Source organism: Spinacia oleracea, chromosome 4 (genome assembly GCF_020520425.1).
Source record: "Spinacia oleracea cultivar Varoflay chromosome 4, BTI_SOV_V1, whole genome shotgun sequence".
Lineage (NCBI taxonomy): Eukaryota > Viridiplantae > Streptophyta > Magnoliopsida > Caryophyllales > Amaranthaceae > Spinacia > Spinacia oleracea.
Window position 1 is genome coordinate 21329448 of NC_079490.1, and position 12043 is coordinate 21341490.

The 12043-nt window shown below is 35.0% G+C and overlaps 1 protein-coding gene across 1 annotated transcript in view; it reads left to right on the forward strand.

The window, feature by feature from the left end:
• Positions 1 to 9867: 9867 nt before the first annotated feature.
• LOC110790691 (50S ribosomal protein L21, mitochondrial) overlaps positions 9868 to 12043 on the forward strand; it is a 28936-nt gene continuing 26760 nt past the window's right edge. Inside the window, exon 1 of the mRNA XM_021995470.2 lies at positions 9868 to 10079. The gene's annotated coding sequence lies outside the window, so the exon portion shown is untranslated. The remainder of the gene's footprint in view (positions 10080 to 12043) is intronic.

Sequence of the window (12043 nt, forward strand, 5' to 3'; positions counted from 1 at the left end):
TTTATCGTACTTTCATGCTAAATTTTGGCATTTAATGTTGTCCATGCCTGGCAAGCTGAAGAGAGTTGGCAATGTCAATTGACTTGTTCATAGCTACATTGAATAAGTTTTCATGCTAATTTTTTGGCATTTAATGTTGTCCAAACATGGCAAGCTAAAGAGAATTGCCAATGTCAATTGGCATGCTCATAGTTAGATTGAATAACTTTTATGGAGGGTTTCTCGACTAATGGTAAAGCGGGGAGAAAACATCTTATTTGAATGTAGTTCAAACCCTTAGATAATAGCTTCTTTATTTTTGGGAAGAATGTGATGCATCTTATGAATCTTACTCCCTCTATGGTGCTTAATATGAAAAGTTGTTCTGTGCTTTATAAAATTACGAGGAAATACGCGTTTTTTTGTTGTTTTGATTTGCTCATAATATATATATATATATATATATATATATATATATATATATATATATATATATATATATATATATATATATATATATATATATATATATATATATATATATATATATATATATATATATATATATATATATATATTTTTTAGAAAACATATTTGCTCATAATCAAAGAGATAAGTTGCTAGTCAAAGTTGTAAATGTGTGTTTGAGGGATAACCTAAAAGTTCTTCGATGCTTTATCAAATTTGAGGAAATGCGCATTTTTGTTGGTGTTTTGCTCATAATATTTTTATTGTTTGGAAACATATTTGCTCATAATCAAAGGCTTAAAGGAGATAGTTGATAGTCAAAGTCGTAAATGTGTATTTGAGGGATAACCTTACGGAAAATCAGTGGAAATTGTATGATCTTGATGCTAAAGAGTTTTTTTGTATCACATAATATGAAATTCTATGGGTGATCTATATATAATGGGTTTTTTTTTACCGGAGATAGTGACTTTGAATTTTTGGAGGACTTTGGTGTTGAATGCAACAACAACTCAATGAGCCGATCCATGGGTAGTTAATTATGAGCTATAAAATTCTCCAAAGACTTTTTTTTTACGGGAAAGCTTCGGAGCTTACCATTCCATTAAAGATTTGTCTGCAAGGACAATCGAACCAATATTCAGTAGGAAATCATCCAGCCAGACCAGTTCTTCCTCAAAGGTGAGGGAAGACTTGGCCATGGCATGCGCCACTTCTTTACAATTACGCTTTGCAAAACAAAAGGAACTGCTAGCAAATAAATTGGCAAAACTGATGTCATTGGCTACTACTTAGCTTGAGGAGCTGATCTCTCACACAGGTTCTTTGTGAGCATATTAGCTAGCGTGAGGCAGTCGATCTCCACTTCAACTTGTCTGCAAGCCGCATTCCAAAGAGTAATGCCTTTTCTTTTGCCAACAGAGGCGATGTCGCGGTCTGCACATTCTTCCATGCTACCATTACAACATCTCCCCCCACTATCCCGCACAACCATTCCCATGCATGTAATTCCTTTACCCACTGCAACATCAGTGTTGATTTTTCACGAGCCAGCAGGTGGAGGTCTCCAGTGTGTGTCACTCCTGTCATTGCTCCCTGAGTCACCCTCATCCCGCTTTCTTGCAGCCTCATAATCTCCAAAAAGTCTCATCATTCGGTCACACAAAATTCGCGGATTGGTGGCCTTCCTCTCGAATACCCATTCATTACGTGCATTCCATACCTACCATATGAGCATCATGAACATCTCCCAGGCACTATCAAGTTTGTATATACTAGCAAAGTTCTCACACCATTCTACAAAACTCAGTAGCCAATCCTTCACCTCCAATCGAGCAGGAGACATCCGCCAAAGAACACGTGCTTCCTTATACAGTAGGAACGTGTGTGTGGTTGTTTTAGGGCCCTCACCAAATCTAGGACAGATTCGGTCAACATTCACCCCCTCTTGGCCAGGTTGTCCATAGAAGGAAGCCCCTCTTTTACTAACCTTTGGGGAAAATCCTGCATTCCAAATTTTCTTCCGAAGCCACTTGCACTTGTTGATCGTGGAGGTTCTCGTATCACCATTCCTTCTTTGAACCTCGCGGTGGAAGAGCGCTTCTCATGGTGAATACACCTGACTTCGTGTGATTCTAGGATAAGAAGTTAGGTTGCTCACTTTCAGCAAATGAAACCCTCTTAATGGCCTAAATTTCCTCATTAGTCAGGATCTCATTTAAGGCCTGCAGATTCCACCCATTGTTCTCTTCGTTTCTCTAGTCACGCACACTACCCTTAACTAACTCTTCATTAGGGGGAGGGACATGATGCGGCCCCCAAGCAAAGAAGGGACCCAAGCGTCCCTCCAAAACTGGATATCATTCCCTTTACTAGCGATCCAAGTCGAACTCTCCTACACAAGTTTGCGCGCTGATAGGATAGACCTCCATGTGAAATTGGAGTTGGGGGGAATTTTGGCATTCCATATTGATGTTCTCGGGAAATATCTTCCTTTGAGCACTTTAGTAGCGAAAGAGGTAGGGTTTGTCACCAATCTCCAGACCTGTTTGGCTAGAAGTGCCAAGTTAAAAGAGCTAAGGTCCCTCATACCCACACCCCCTGCCTCCAAAGACTATCTGGTTAACGTATCATAATTTCTCAGCAAGATATTAGATGTCTCATCATATATTCAAACACTTAGTCATACCATCATGGATAAATTCGAAGAGAGGATACTAATTGTAGCCAATCAACAATTACATATTGTTTAAATTTGGAAAATATATTCCTATATACTTCCTCTGTTTAGAAATAGTTGCACCACTTTCACTTTATGCACTATTCATATATTAACTTTGACTCTTTTTTTACACCTATAAAAAAAATATGTTATCATAAAAAAAATTGATTGGATTAGTCTCATGTCTACTTTACAAATATCAAAAAAAAAAAATTATTTTAATAATGGATAATTAAAGATATTAGCGGTCAAAGTTGTGCATTGGCAAACGTGAAAGTCAAAGTGGTGCACCTATTTCTAAAGGGAGGAAGTAGAATTTAAGAAAAACATCTCTAGGAAAATAAAGACTTTCATAAGTTTATTAAAGAACCAGTACATGTCCATTTGCAAAACCAATAACTTCAATGGTTTACACACTTAACCTTTATTATGGCCAATAATAACAATTTGTTTCTTGAATACTATATGAGAGCAGGTGCTAGACATTTTTCCGCCATAAACTGTCATCATACAAAAAATTATGCAAGCATTTCTTTAAGGACTCTTTGAACTTATGTTACTCAGACAATCATGGATACATTCCCAAGTGTTAGACACATTACAGTTCAAATTTTAAACAGGTGTCCAACATGTGCTAGAGTTGGACTTGGATGCAGGGACAGGGAATTCCTAAATCATATTCATGGTTTAGATGCAAATCAGAAATGACCTCATAAGTTGCAAATTAATACCCTAAATTGAAAAATAAAAAAGGCGAGTATATGACCAGAAGTTGGCGCTAAATGTAATACCTCGTATTTTTAAGTAATTATAAATATATTTAAGTATATTTATCAAGCATTTTACAGTTTTTATAAATTAAAGTTGCATTTAACAATTTATTTAAATGTATTTTATTAATTTAAAATATTTATTATTTTTAATTAGAGAGAAAATGAATTTTATTTTTAATTGGGGAATTTAAATTGGGTTTTGAATCATAAAAAATGTTTTTACACATTCTAGCCCAATCCAATTTCAATTACTAGCCCAAACAAATAAAGCAAGCCCAATCTTGATTTAATGAAGCCTGAAAAGAGCCTTCTTAAACCTAGCTCATCAAGGGATTTGAAACCTATAAATACCCATTGATGTCTCACAAATCCCCACACATTAATTTCATTAACCCTCAAATTCTCTCCCTCACTTTCTCTATCCTTTTCAAGCTCGACCACTAGCTCGCCCAGCATGCCTCACACCCGCTCGTCGCTGCTTTGGCCCTCGCCCGTGCGCGCGCTGTTGTCCCCTCGCGCAGCTCTCAGCGCCTCGCGTCACTCTTCTTGCGCACGCCAGCGACGCTCTGCCTTTCCTAGCGTGAGTCGCCCGCACAGAAGCAGCAGCAGCAACACGCGACCTGACCTGCGCTGCTGCACCGCACACCCTGCTCGCTCTCTCTTTTCCATCGACCACCACCACCGTTTCCGTGCTAATTAGTCGACCGATATGATTCTCTTCTTCTTAATTTATCTTTAGAATATCGTTTTTAAATTATGATTAATTATTATTTTGATGATTTAAATTATTCCGGGATTGGTTATGAATATCAAATTATGGATTATTGATGTTGCAAATATTTATGAAGTTCTTAATTTTCATATTATAATTATAAAGCAAAGCATCGATTTTTATGAGTTTTATGGATTTTAATGTTGAATTAGGGTTAGGGTTTTAATTAAACTCATATGATTAATTGATTAGCATAATTAGATGTTGATTTTAATTATGATAATCAATATGAATTTTCAAATTCGTTTATGATCAATAAAGTGTCGATTTTAATGGTTTTATGCATCAAATTAATTAAATTTCATACTAGGGTTTTAAGTAATTAATTAGAATTATTATTTTCATTAATAACGATTAATTTCTAATTAATTCAAGCGATTTAAAACTTAATAACGTTGCTGAAAAATTAAAGAACATGAGAATTAATTAAAGTTATCTATTTAATTTATGATAGGAGGATATTTCTAGTTTAATTGGAATTGAATCACAAAGTGGCCCCTCTACTTAGGTATTCAAGGTACGTACAAGTCTAGGGCGACCCAATTAAATCATGTGAATACATGTCATGTCTATGTTGTTGTGATCAGTGTTTACTCCGATTGTTGGATTCATGTTTGAGTATGCGAGCAAGCATGTTGTTATTATTTATATTTGTTGAAGTTTATAGCAAGCATGTTGTCCAAGTATGTTTTATGCATGTATCTTTTATTCGCATGCAAGCAAGTTATTTATGCTATTTTACGTAAGGTCTAGCATACTATGAGCCAAGTCGTTTTCGTGCCATGTTGCAGTAGTTAGTAACCAACTAACCACACGTGCTTAGTCAGTGTAGGGTATACCATTTCACTAACCACATGTGTAGGGTATACAATTTCAGTATCCACATATGTAAGGTATACATTAAAGAGTTATTGTTAAGATGAATTGAATCAGGAATCATTCGTTCCTAGTGCACTACATGCGCGCATGTTAATAGGCATGTCGTGGACTCCCATGTGGAACCATGTTGAGAAAGAACAAAGGAGTTATTCATTGGAGTCATGTGTGCATTTTTCACAAGTCCTAAGAATTTTAAAAGAAACATTGTTTGGTTAAGTTGTTTGTTTATTAATTGTTTGTTTGATGGTGTCTTGAGTCGACTTTTAATAAAATATTAATAAACGTAAAGTGAAACCGTATAAACTTCAAAACTCTTGGAACGTATGCACCTCGAGTATGAACAATGGGGGAAGTACGAGAACGTATGGAGTTACTTTCAATTGGTGATACAAGACGTCAGGGCCGTCTCCGGCAATTTAGAGGCCCTGTGCTAAAATACAGATATTGGTCCCTATAATTTTTGACGAGCAATTATTTAATGTAAAACACATAATTATTATATTAATATTGTTTTATTTATACAAAATATAAAGTCAAATTAATAATATGGTTTAACGTTTTATGTGTGATGGTTTGAGAAAATTGATGTAAAGGTTTAATGGACATGAAAAAAGCAACTTTAAAAAGGGGGCATGAGAAGAATCGAACCCTGGTCTTGGATACCACACTTATAATTCTTTACCAACTGGGACAAAGATTACTTAATGCATAACAAAGCAGCTGTTAAATATATGATATTTGTTCCTGGGGGGTTTAACCAACATAAGTTCTTTTTGGGGCCCCAAAATTTTGTGGCCCGCTGCTGGAGGTCTGCCTGGACCTCCCTTTAGCCGGCCCTGCAAGACGTTGTATTGCTTCTTTTATGCGTAGGGAATTCCATCACAAATGTGACACGGGGTTACAATGATTTATTTTAGTGTTTAGTTGTCTCTCAACACTCGTCCATTAGACATTTCTTTTTCAAGGACCCGTTCGATACTTATTGTAATTAATCTATAAGTCAAGAGTCATGTCTTGAGTCGAGTCTTGCCTTTATCATTAAATGTTTATTAGTTGGATTTTGCATGCGATTTCAATTATTGTTTTCGGAATGAAGCATTTTAGTTATAGGATTTGCTTTAGCTTGTAGTACTCAGCTTTTGCTGATTACGTGCTTTATGTCTTTGGTCATGGTTTTCGCCATCCATCATTGGCACTTGCATGGTTGGGGAGTAGATTTTTAATAAGCAGATAGATGTGACTTGCAAGCCAAGTTATCTTTCAGGATGGGAATGTTGAGAGAGCTTTTTACTTGGATTGTTTAAACTCTACTTTTATATTAGTCTAGACTATCACTATTAGTGGTTAATGGATTTATTTTAACTCGGATTTTGGTTTGGGCTTATACGGTTCCAACTTGTAGTAAAGACCATTAACTATCACTCCCCCGCCTCTTTTTGTTCTTTATGTTTTCCTTTTCGGGTGTCCCAAAATGTTCTTTACATTTCCTTTTATATTATTACATAAATGCTTATATATTCTAGCAAAATGTGTGTCCAGTTATTATTTTAACCAATTAAATCCATTGGGTCGTTTAATCTCTCACACTTTTTCATATATTGGGACATTAAATTTTTTCCATTTTCTCAATATCAGAATTTTGATAAAAAGTGAAAACATTATAAATAAACGTAATTTGACTTGTTTAAATAAAAAATATAGAGGAATCTCAATGCACATTAATTACTCGTTAAAACGTGTGCAAATTACCAAACATAAAGAACAAAAAGAGACATATGGAGTATTTTATATTTTGAAAGTTAGTTATTTCCGCTGCGTAATTCTGGTAGTGGCCTTAACCGTTATTACCTGTGGCAGTAGTATTCTAGTAATTCCTTCATTTGAGTTGGAAAAATATTTTTATAAAAGTAAGGAATTATGATGGTGTTACACTAAATGTTTCAATTATCTACATCTTCTAACAAATATTGAAGCAACAAAATATGTTTTTGAAAGTATAGAGTAACAGATACAAGATTCAAATTCTAAACAAAAATTATCATGATAGTGCAATATAATCTGCTAATTATGCTAAACATTCTATAATTAACATATACTAATCACCCCAAAACTCAATCTAACGAGAACATTGCAATTTTTTTTTTTCTATCACTTGAACGTTGAAACAGTCTCACAAATACACTTGCACCAAAGATCTAAAATTCAGATAAAATTGATGAAATTGGATTAAACCCAAAACAATAAATTCATTTTATGGTAATATGATGTACCTGGAAACTCACTATGTCGAATAATTGTTAGAACCGGAGCTTGTCAAAGCCCTAAATTACACCTCCTAATAAAATTCACCAGATTTGTTGATTTTAACTGAGATGTTTTTGATCTTAGACGCAGCGGCGGCACCAGTAAGGGTTCAGTGGGTTCAACTGAACCCTTACTGGCCCGGAAGAAAAACTGCCAGATTTTTATACTGTTTATATATAATTAAACGCATAATTATGTCAGAAGAAAACCAAGTGCTTGGATGGTTTTGACATCTACATATTAAACCAAGGGTCTTGGGTTTAAAATATATACTCATAATTCTGTATTCTTTCCCCAACAAACCTTTTTTTGTTTTCCTTTCCTCTTTTTCGTTTTATTTTTCTTTTACATTAAATTGAAATTTTTTAATTTTATTTTGAATAGGTTGAGATGACTCCCGTTGTTTCCCCAATATTCAACACCACTTGAACCATCTCAAAATCTCCAACATTTCAAAAAGTGAACCTCTAATACAAGAAAATGAAATGCCCCCGAAGTTTGCAAAAATGCACCAAATACCCTCGCGTGTTTCGAATCACATAATATACCCCTATTTTTTCGTACTGTTCATGAGATGCACTTGGAGCTAACGGACGTTAGTCTACCGTTAGTTGCAATTTACCATTTTGCCCTTAATGATGTTTTTCGACATAAATTCCAAAAGAATCTCAAACTTCTTATCTTTCTCTCTCCTCTCCCCTGTTCTTCCTCTTTCTCTCTCCTCTCCCCTGTTCTCTCCTCTCCCCTGTTCTTCCTCTTGCTCTCTGGTCGGCGGTGGTCGATCTCCTTCGCGCGCCACCGCAATGTTCTTCGGTGTAGATCGAGATCCTTCACGCGCCATCAAATTTAAATGGATTGTTCTTGAATTCACTCCTCCCTCAATTCTTAATTGTGCTCTCTACCATTGTTGACCAAGGTGGAAGCTTTAACCGTGATGACAGGTAATCTCTCTCCTCAACTCCTCCCTCGATTCTTTTTCACTATGTTCTCTTTGTGATGTTTTTGTGTTGTGAAATTGGGGGTTTCTTTATAAATTAGGGTTCTCTTATTGGGGGTTTTAAAAATTAGGGTTCTTCGATTGGAGGATTGGTTAAACTAGGGTTGTTTTATTGGGGTTTTTTCGAAAACTAGGGTTCTCGACTGAGGCTTTTTCGGTAATTGAGTGTTGGTAATTTGGGGATGTCATTGTCGATTTGGGTAGTAATTAACAAAGAAAGGGTTGTTGATTGGATTTGTATATTAGTGTTGCAGGTTAAATTGTACCCATTAAAATTTGGGGCTTTGACAAAACAAGAACTAAGATACTGAATTACTGAATTACTGAATTACTGGGGCTTTTTTGTGTGTTGTAGTGCCGCACCTGCTGCAAGAATGGGTTTAGATCAGACAAGAAAGGTCGGGAATGGAGAAAAACAAGACTGCAGAAGAGAAATTAAAGGGAAATCGTATTGATAACCAACCAATGAAACCAACTTGCATTCGAGAGGCTAGACTATCCCAACCACAAAGCTGCTAAAACATGATTTCTGAATGGATCTACTTCTCTTTTTCTTTTGTTTCTTTTCCTTGCATTCACGCCAAGTGCATCCAGGCTTCCAGGTAGGGCAATATAGATTTTCAAAGGCTCCTAACAGGGGATGTAATAAAGCACTCTTAAACGCTATATAAATCTTGTTATTCCACAATTTTAGTTGATTATTACTTATATTTTTGTTTTAGGTTTAACTTTTAGGTTGATTAAATTGATTTAGGTGAACCATTTGTGGAAATCAAATTCTGCAGTTTAAAAGCAGTTTGGTATTTGGTGCAACTTAGTTTCAAAATAGTTGTATTTTGTGAATTATAAACACGACTTAACGGAGGAATAACGGAAAGTCGGTTTAGGGGTATTTGGTGCAAACTTGAGAAAAAATAGGGGTATATTATGTGATTCAAAAGACGCGAGGGTATTTGGTGCGTTTTTGCAAACCTCATGGGCATTTCATGAAAAAACCGTTATATATTTTTTTAGTGTTATTATAATAGAACATATGTACCACCAAATTATTAATTATAAGTTGGATTTTGGATATTGATGTTTGATTTTATTATATGTTTCTGAAAAATTCCGAACCCTTAAGTGGCGAATTCTGGCACCGCCACTGCTTAGACGAGATTCGCGCAACACATATAAGTAATTCGCCGTTTGATTGTGTTAGAGTTAAAGAACAACCCGACTCATTGAGAAGAAATCCCAAAATAATTCAACAAAATTTTGTATTCTTCATTCTATGACACATGGATATCTGTGTATAACTGCGTATATACATGTTTTTGAATTGTAAGATGAAATAAAAAGTAAATTTAATAATAAGTTGTATTTTAAGTGAGCATGGGAATACGGTAAATAATGAACATGAGCAACTCGTGAAAAGGTATCAAACCGAAAGCGGGCTGTACGAGCAAGTAGAAATGGGCCTCCAATTTCGAACACGGTGATACGGACTCGATCAGAGGGAGGTTCGGCTTTTTTTAGTAAGTAGAGGAACCCTTTTGTTTTGCTTGATCGCCTTGTCATTTCTCTCCTCCCATCTTACAGCAGCGCCGCCCAGCGCTCTTCCCTCACCGACAAGCGACACCGGCGGCCGGCCCACATGCCCCCCACGGCCCCACCGTCACCGCGCCCACTACGATAAGCTGAAAGGTCCGCCCCTCATCATTCACGAGTGCTTAATTTCTTTTCTTTTTTGAGGGGGAGTGCTTAATTTCTTGAGTATGAGTAATTGTGTCTGAAATTAATTCTCGAGTATGATCGTATGAGTAATTGTGATAGCTGAAATTAGTTTTTTATTCATGATTAATTGTGTGCTTAGTTTAACTGTTTAATTTCCTGAGTAGTGAGTTGTATGAGTATGTTTTAATAATTCAATTTCTTCTTGTTATTGTTTGTTAACCCTGGGTTTTTAGATGTTCATGGAGTGCTTACATTCTTCGGCAGAATAGGTCAAGATATGATTGTATGTGGGATCAATTTTTCTTATACTGCAATTTGTATCATATAAAAATATAAAAAGGTTGTCAATCGAAGCATCGGCTTTTTCAGGAATTTGGTTTTAGGAGATTGATTTATAGCTGAGAAGCCAAACTGTCAAACATAGTGATTTGTCAACTATTACAGTTCTCAAGTATTAGTTGCTACTCTGCTTTTGATTTTTCAATATCTTGTTGTTATTTGTGGGAATGGCCCGGGATCAGTTCATGAGTTAAAGTGGATGGTTCACGAGTTGTTATTTGTTGTTGTTGACTTGTTGTTATTGGTGAATTGTTGTTTTGGTAGATTGTTGTTTTAATTATGAGTGAATGCATCATTCAATATCATATTTGTTTAGTTGCTCAATTGCTTTTGTAAAGGCAATTAATAATGTGAGGAGTAACTGAGTAAGCATTGGTTGATTGTTCTTTTGATTTTGTTTATCTTGTGTATATGTATTTGATTTGTTTTGACTAAGCAATTAATTAGATGGTACAATCACTCTGACTAAGCAAGTTAATTATATGTTACAATCACTCAATCAGTGGGTATTGTGAATCACTAATATGAATCTTGTTGTAATTGTGACTTTATTTTTAGAATGAAAATGAAGAGCAATTGTAATAATTTTGCAGGTATTTGATCAATTGATTGTAATATGTACTTTTGGGACGATCTTTTTTGACGTACTTTTATACATATATATTGTTTGTTTTTTTATACTCCCTCCGTCCCAAATTAGTTGTTACACTTACCTTTGCACAAAGTTTTAGGTGATAAGTGGTTGTTTGGTTATCAATTGTTATTTAATTGAAAAAGTAGATATGATATGAGTTAGTTGGGTATTTTTTTAATTGAATGAGAGAGGGTGTGGGGACAAACAAAAAGTGAGTGGGAAGAGAGAAACAATATAATAATTGTGGGGTCATTCCTAATTTAGAAGTGTAACAACTAATCAGGGACGGACGAAAAAGGAAAGTGTAACAACTAATCTGGGACGTAGGGAGTATTGATTATGCGGTGCTTTATCGATGGTGACACAACACAACGCTCGGATTATACAGGGGTGTGCACGGTGCTCTTCGTGCACCTGCCCAAAAACGCACAAAAATAACAATAAAACGCAACAAACATAAAAATCGAAAAAAAAAAAAGAACAGAGAAAATAAATCAGAAAAGAACATTAACAAGTAAAGTAAAAGAATATTAGCAAAAAACCAAAAAGAACACTAATTGTGACAAATCAGACAAAAGGTACAAATATAAAAAGCAGTTATATTTCTTGTTCTTTTAAGTTCTGGAAATGTTCTTTTCCAACCAATTTACAGTATGTTCTAATTAAAAAATAAAACGACTAACCTTTGATGAACTTTAAAACCAGATTTATATTTTTTCTTGTTCTTTTAAGTTCTGGAAATGTTCTTTTTCCAACCAATTTATGTTCTAATTAAAAAATAAAACGACGAACCTTTGATGAACTTTAAAACCAGATCTATATTTTTTCTTGTTCTTTTAAGTTTTGGAAATGTTCTTTTTCAACCAATTTATGTTCTAATTCCGTTATTTTATTTATCAAAAAATATCTGAAAACAACACTATAAATATGTAAAAAGAACAATTGCTGATTGTAGACACCT